This window comes from Myotis lucifugus, unplaced genomic scaffold (assembly GCF_000147115.1).
Source record: "Myotis lucifugus unplaced genomic scaffold, Myoluc2.0 scaffold_22, whole genome shotgun sequence".
Taxonomy (NCBI): domain Eukaryota; kingdom Metazoa; phylum Chordata; class Mammalia; order Chiroptera; family Vespertilionidae; genus Myotis; species Myotis lucifugus.
In genome coordinates this window covers 10,526,468-10,531,987 of record NW_005871070.1, presented here as the reverse complement: position 1 = coordinate 10,531,987, position 5,520 = coordinate 10,526,468, and positions in this window count along the sequence as shown.

The window sequence follows — 5,520 nt, the reverse complement described above, 5'->3', positions numbered from 1 at the left end:
CATCTGTGCACACTCAACAGCATGGATAAGTGTATGTCGTGTGAGTGTGCCCTCCCAGGCATCTATGCACACTCAACAAGTGTGGATAAGTGTGTGTCATGTGTGTGCGGGTGTGCCCTCCCAGGCATCTGTGCACACTCAACAGCGTGGATAAGTGTGTGTCAAGTGTGTGAGTGTGCCCTCCCAGGCATCTGTGCACACTCAACAGCGTGGATAAGTGTGTGTCATGTGTGTGTGAGTGTGCCCTCCGAGGCATCTGTGCACACTCAACAGCGTGGATAAGTGTATGTCGTGTGTGTGTGAGTGTGCCCTCCGAGGCATCTGTGCACACTCAACAGCGTGGATAAGTGTGTGTCAGGTGTGTGTGAGTGTGCCCTCCCAGGCATCTGTGCACACTCAACAGCGTGGATAAGTGTGTGTCATGTGTGTGCGGGTGTGCCCTCCCAGGCATCTGTGCACACTCAACAGCGTGGATAAGTGTGTGTCAAGTGTGTGAGTGTGCCCTCCCAGGCATCTGTGCACACTCAACAGCGTGGATAAGTGTGTGTCATGTGTGTGCGGGTGTGCCCTCCCAGGCATCTGTGCACACTCAACAGCGTGGATAAGTGTGTGTCATGTGTGTGAGTGTGCCCTCCCAGGCATCTGTGCACACTCAACAGCGTGGATAAGTGTGTGTCATGTGTGTGCGGGTGTGCCCTCCCAGGCATCTGTGCACACTCAACAGCATGGATAAGTGTGTGTCATGTGTGTGAGTGTGCCCTCCCAGGCATCTGTGCACACTCAACAGCGTGGATAAGTGTGTGTTGTGTGTGTGTGAGTGTGCCCTCCCAGGCATCTGTGCACACTCAACAGCATGGATAAGTGTATGTCGTGTGAGTGTGCCCTCCCAGGCATCTATGCACACTCAACAAGTGTGGATAAGTGTGTGTCATGTGTGTGCGGGTGTGCCCTCCCAGGCATCTGTGCACACTCAACAGCGTGGATAAGTGTGTGTCAAGTGTGTGAGTGTGCCCTCCCAGGCATCTGTGCACACTCAACAGCGTGGATAAGTGTGTGTCATGTGTGTGTGAGTGTGCCCTCCGAGGCATCTGTGCACACTCAACAGCGTGGATAAGTGTATGTCGTGTGTGTGTGAGTGTGCCCTCCGAGGCATCTGTGCACACTCAACAGCGTGGATAAGTGTGTGTCAGGTGTGTGTGAGTGTGCCCTCCCAGGCATCTGTGCACACTCAACAGCGTGGATAAGTGTGTGTCATGTGTGTGTGGGTGTGCCCTCCCAGGCATCTGTGCACACTCAACAGCGTGGATAAGTGTGTGTCGTGTGTGTGTGAGTGCGCCCTCCCAGGCATCTGTGCACACTCAACAGAATGGATGAGTGTGTGTCATGTGTGTGTGGGTGTACCCTCCCAGGCATCTGTGCACACTCAACAAGCGTGGATAAGTGTGTGTCGTGTGTGTGTGAGTGTGCCCTCCCAGGCATCTGTGCACACTCAACAAGCGTGGATAAGTGTGTGTTGTGTCTTGATCACTTTGTTAAAGATTCTTCTGTATTAACTATTTCCCTGGCCTCTGCCTTTGGTTTTATTCCTTCCTAAATTTTGTCCCTAAAGATTAATTTCTTGACTGCAGTGAGCTGGATAAAGCAATAGACCTTATTCTGTGTTTTTACTCTCTTTCTTATGTAAACGTTGCCTCTGGGGCAAATACTGTGTCTTCCTTGTCTCACACGGTCCCAGACCACCATCCACAATGAACAAATAAATACGCAGTGGATTGGAGTCTAAAATTTACAGAACGGGCTCATCTATCAAGATGCAGACACCGGAGCACAGAGTCAATGATCACAGATTACCCTGCTCTTGCCAGCATTTGTGTGTTAGAGAAGGCTCACCTCCTCTTCACAATGCTCCCCACCCATCGCCGAAAACCAACAAAATCAGCCTCCCCAAGACGCCAAAACCTACTGGATGAGGCACAGCTCGTATCTCTTTATAAAAGATGAAGACCCTGGCCTGGCTGGTGTGGCTCAGTGGTTGAGCATCAACCCATGAACCAGAAGGTCATGGTTTGATTCCTGGTCATGGCTCGATCCCCAGCAGGGGGTGTGCAGGAGGCAGCCAATCAATGATTCTCTCTCATCATTGATGTTTCTTTCTCTGCCACTCCCTTCCTCTCTCTGAAATCAATTGGAAAAAAAAAAGATGAAGAGCCTGACTGTAGCCTCACTCCCAGCCCTGGCGAATGAGCACCCTGAGCATGACCTTAGACTGGGGGAGCCTTATCACATGGGCTGTCTTACCAATTCTCACAAGACCGTGAGGCAGGGCAGACAGCATTCCCATTTTAAAGGGGAGCAAACTGACAACTAGAAATGTGAGGTGACTTTTTATCGAAGGGAGGGAGCAAAAATGAAAATAAAATTGAAGCAGAACTGAAAGGAAAATTTAAGGCCAGGACCCTTGCTTGTCTCATGGAACTACTTTCCCAGCCATTAGTTAACTCCTCAGCCCCATCTGGTGACAGCAGCCCAGCAGAAATCCACCCTTTTGATACTAATAGTACTGAGGTGATCCCAGTGTGGGGAGTGCAAGGGTCAGGTGATCGTGCCAGCAGTGGTAACCTTCTGCCTTATCTCCATGGACCACAGAGTTCCAGGCACTGTCACATCGTGTTTCATTCACTCTTCAAAACAGCCCCTGTGAGAGTTACCAGGTGCCCTCCTCCGCCCAGCGCACTCTGCCTCCAACCCCAGCATCCAGGTGACCACCTCCAGCCTCTGGCAGGTGCTGGCCCGGTCCCTCCTCAGGGTGGTTTCACTGTGCCCACCAGGCAGGCAGCGAGCCGACCCGACCCTGCAGGCCCAGCTGCCTCCCTGGGAAGAAAACTGAAAGAAGGGAACCAGGCAAGAAGGATAGGGGAGGGGAGAGCTTCCCTGAGGGGACTTCAGGAAATACCTAAAGGGAGGTACCACCGCGGAGGGCAGGGCTCTGCTTGGGTGGCCCGACCTGGGCTGGTTCCCAAGAGAGAGCTTGGGCTGGGAGCAAGGAAGGTGCACACTGTCTCCTGGTCTCTGCCGATGGTGTCCCCTCTAGCTGTGTCACCCACCTTCAGGCACTGCGTGTCACCTCCTGGTTTACCTCTGTCTGCCCACAGCAAAAAGTCTCTCCTTTGGGTTGAGGGTAAAGCTATTAATTTTCCCGTTGTCCATCCAATCTGGGCTCCGGCCCCAGGAACTTATCCCCAGGGGCTTAGCAGGGACAAGTCACATGAGACCCACTGCCAGGAGCTCTGCAACTCCACTTTTGGGAAACAGTCCACCACAGAGGGCACAAAGGCACACGGGCAAGTCTGCCAGTGGCCCCTGGCTTCCTGGTGGCCAGCCGTGTGCAGCGTGGTTAGAGCACCTGCTGGTCCCAACTTGCATCCGTTTGCCTGGGACCCTGTTCCACATGCTCCTCCCGGGGTTCCAGTTCTCACATCTGTGAAGCAGTCGGGGCAGCAGGCCGGCAGGAGCATCACGTCCCTGCCGCTCAACTTGTGGAATTCAGGAATCAAGGGGGACCGTGGGCTTTCAGGGACCTCAGAAATCCCCTTCATTTCCTCAATTAATGCTTATTACTTGAGTGATAATAAAGGGTAAAACACACAGACGGAAATGCTCTGGAAATTATGGAAACAGCATCCAAACGGAAACAGCATCCAAATGGTATTACCTGAGCATAGATGGCAATTCACAAGCAGACCCCCAGGCTAATTGTTCTTTTAGAAATATGAAGGGAGAAGGGAGGGTAAGTCAGACCCTGAGACGTGGAGCTGTCAGCGTGCTTGATGTTAAATAAAACCTACCAAGACTCAGCTGAGAATTTTAGCAGAATCCAAATGTGCTATATGAAAAAAAAAAGGCACGGCTCCCATCTCGAAGGTTCACAGCTAAGCTGGCTTAGAATCACACATGCCAAGGTTAAAAATAAAAAGCAGCCATCCCTGAAAGACACGGGCCTGGGAAGGAAGCCTGAGGCGCGGCGTTGGGGGGAGCGGGAAGAGGCCAGAGACTGTGCAGGGCACGGGTGTTTGTTGGAGGACACAATATCTAACGGCCAGATGCCCAGAATGTTGTGATTTTTGCACATAAAAAGCACTTCACATTGGCAAAGGGCTTCATAATGATCTCCAGCCTTTCCCCCGAGGAAACCCTGCTGTGCAGTAGAGGGTGGCCATGACTGACCCACACAGGGCTCTGCGGGTGCAAGCACTGGCGTCCCCCGGCTGGGGCCGGGCTCCGGCTCTGTCCCTGCTCACCTCAGATGCCCAGATGGGTACCTGTGGGTCACGGCTTGGAAAGCACCGGACCAGCCTTTCTGGGCCACCCTATTCCACTGAGCCAACATAACGGCGTTGGGCCACCCCCAGGCCAGCTATCCCACTGGGCTCTCCCGGAGACAGACAGACTACATGCCTGCCTGTCTCCCGAGCATGGCACGTGTGCCACCCTTGCTCCCACAACCATGCCCATTGAAGGCTAACCGGCAAAGATGGATGTCAGCCCCTTGCCCCGCTTCTTGCAAATCCAGGGCCCCTATTATGAGCCTAGTGGGATCCTTCTAATAAAGTTGTCCTTTGCCCAATATACTTAGGACTTTCTAATTCCTAATGGGTTTATTTTGATACAAATTTTAAAAATTAGCCTCAGCTACTGTGCAGTTACCCTCCCCAGTTCCAATCCTAGGAAGACCTTTCTAGAAAGTCTACAGGGGGTCAGGGGAATGTGGAGAAGTCTGGGAGTCATGTGTTATGGGGAACTTATACATTATATCTTCCCCAGGATACCCCGATCAGCCAACACATGGGCCAGGCCTACACCTCAGCACCATACAGGGCTTGGGAGGTAAATGGACATTGAACAGTGGCAGCTGTCACCTTCCAGAAGCTTCAGGCTGCCCCCAGACCCACCAACCTGGGTGACTGGCTGCTCCTACAACCCTGGCCAATCTTCATCTGAGTGCTCACAGTATCCCAAACTCCCCATCTTGGCGGCTGGTCTAGAAGCGTCACCCAGTTGGCACGATAAAGCAGTAGGGAGGCCTGGAGCCAGCCAGGGCATAGGCTGCTCCTGCGCCGTGTGATGGATGAGGACACCGAGGTTCAGAGTGTTTTAGGAATTTGCTCAAGCTAAGCGAGAGCCAAGCCTCAAGTCCAGGCATCCTTTCCCTGTCTACGACCAGGAACTCCGGGTCAGAGGGACTGGGTCTCAGCCCAGCTAACGCAGCAAAACCTGGGGCTGCACGTGAGCCTGCAGAAGGGAACTTCCTCCTCCGGCACCTCTGGGTGTCCTCGCTCATCCGGTTGGAACTGTGGGGACCTCCCCAAGCACAGAGCCCTGTCGCCAAGGTCCTCCTGTTCTACTTTCCATCCTTCTCAGGGCCCTTCAAACGCCGGGAAAGACCTGCGGAGGCCGGGGGAGGGCTGTGGAGGCGTCCTCCCTGCGCCTTTCCTGGGCACCAGGCTCCATCCCAAAGGCTGG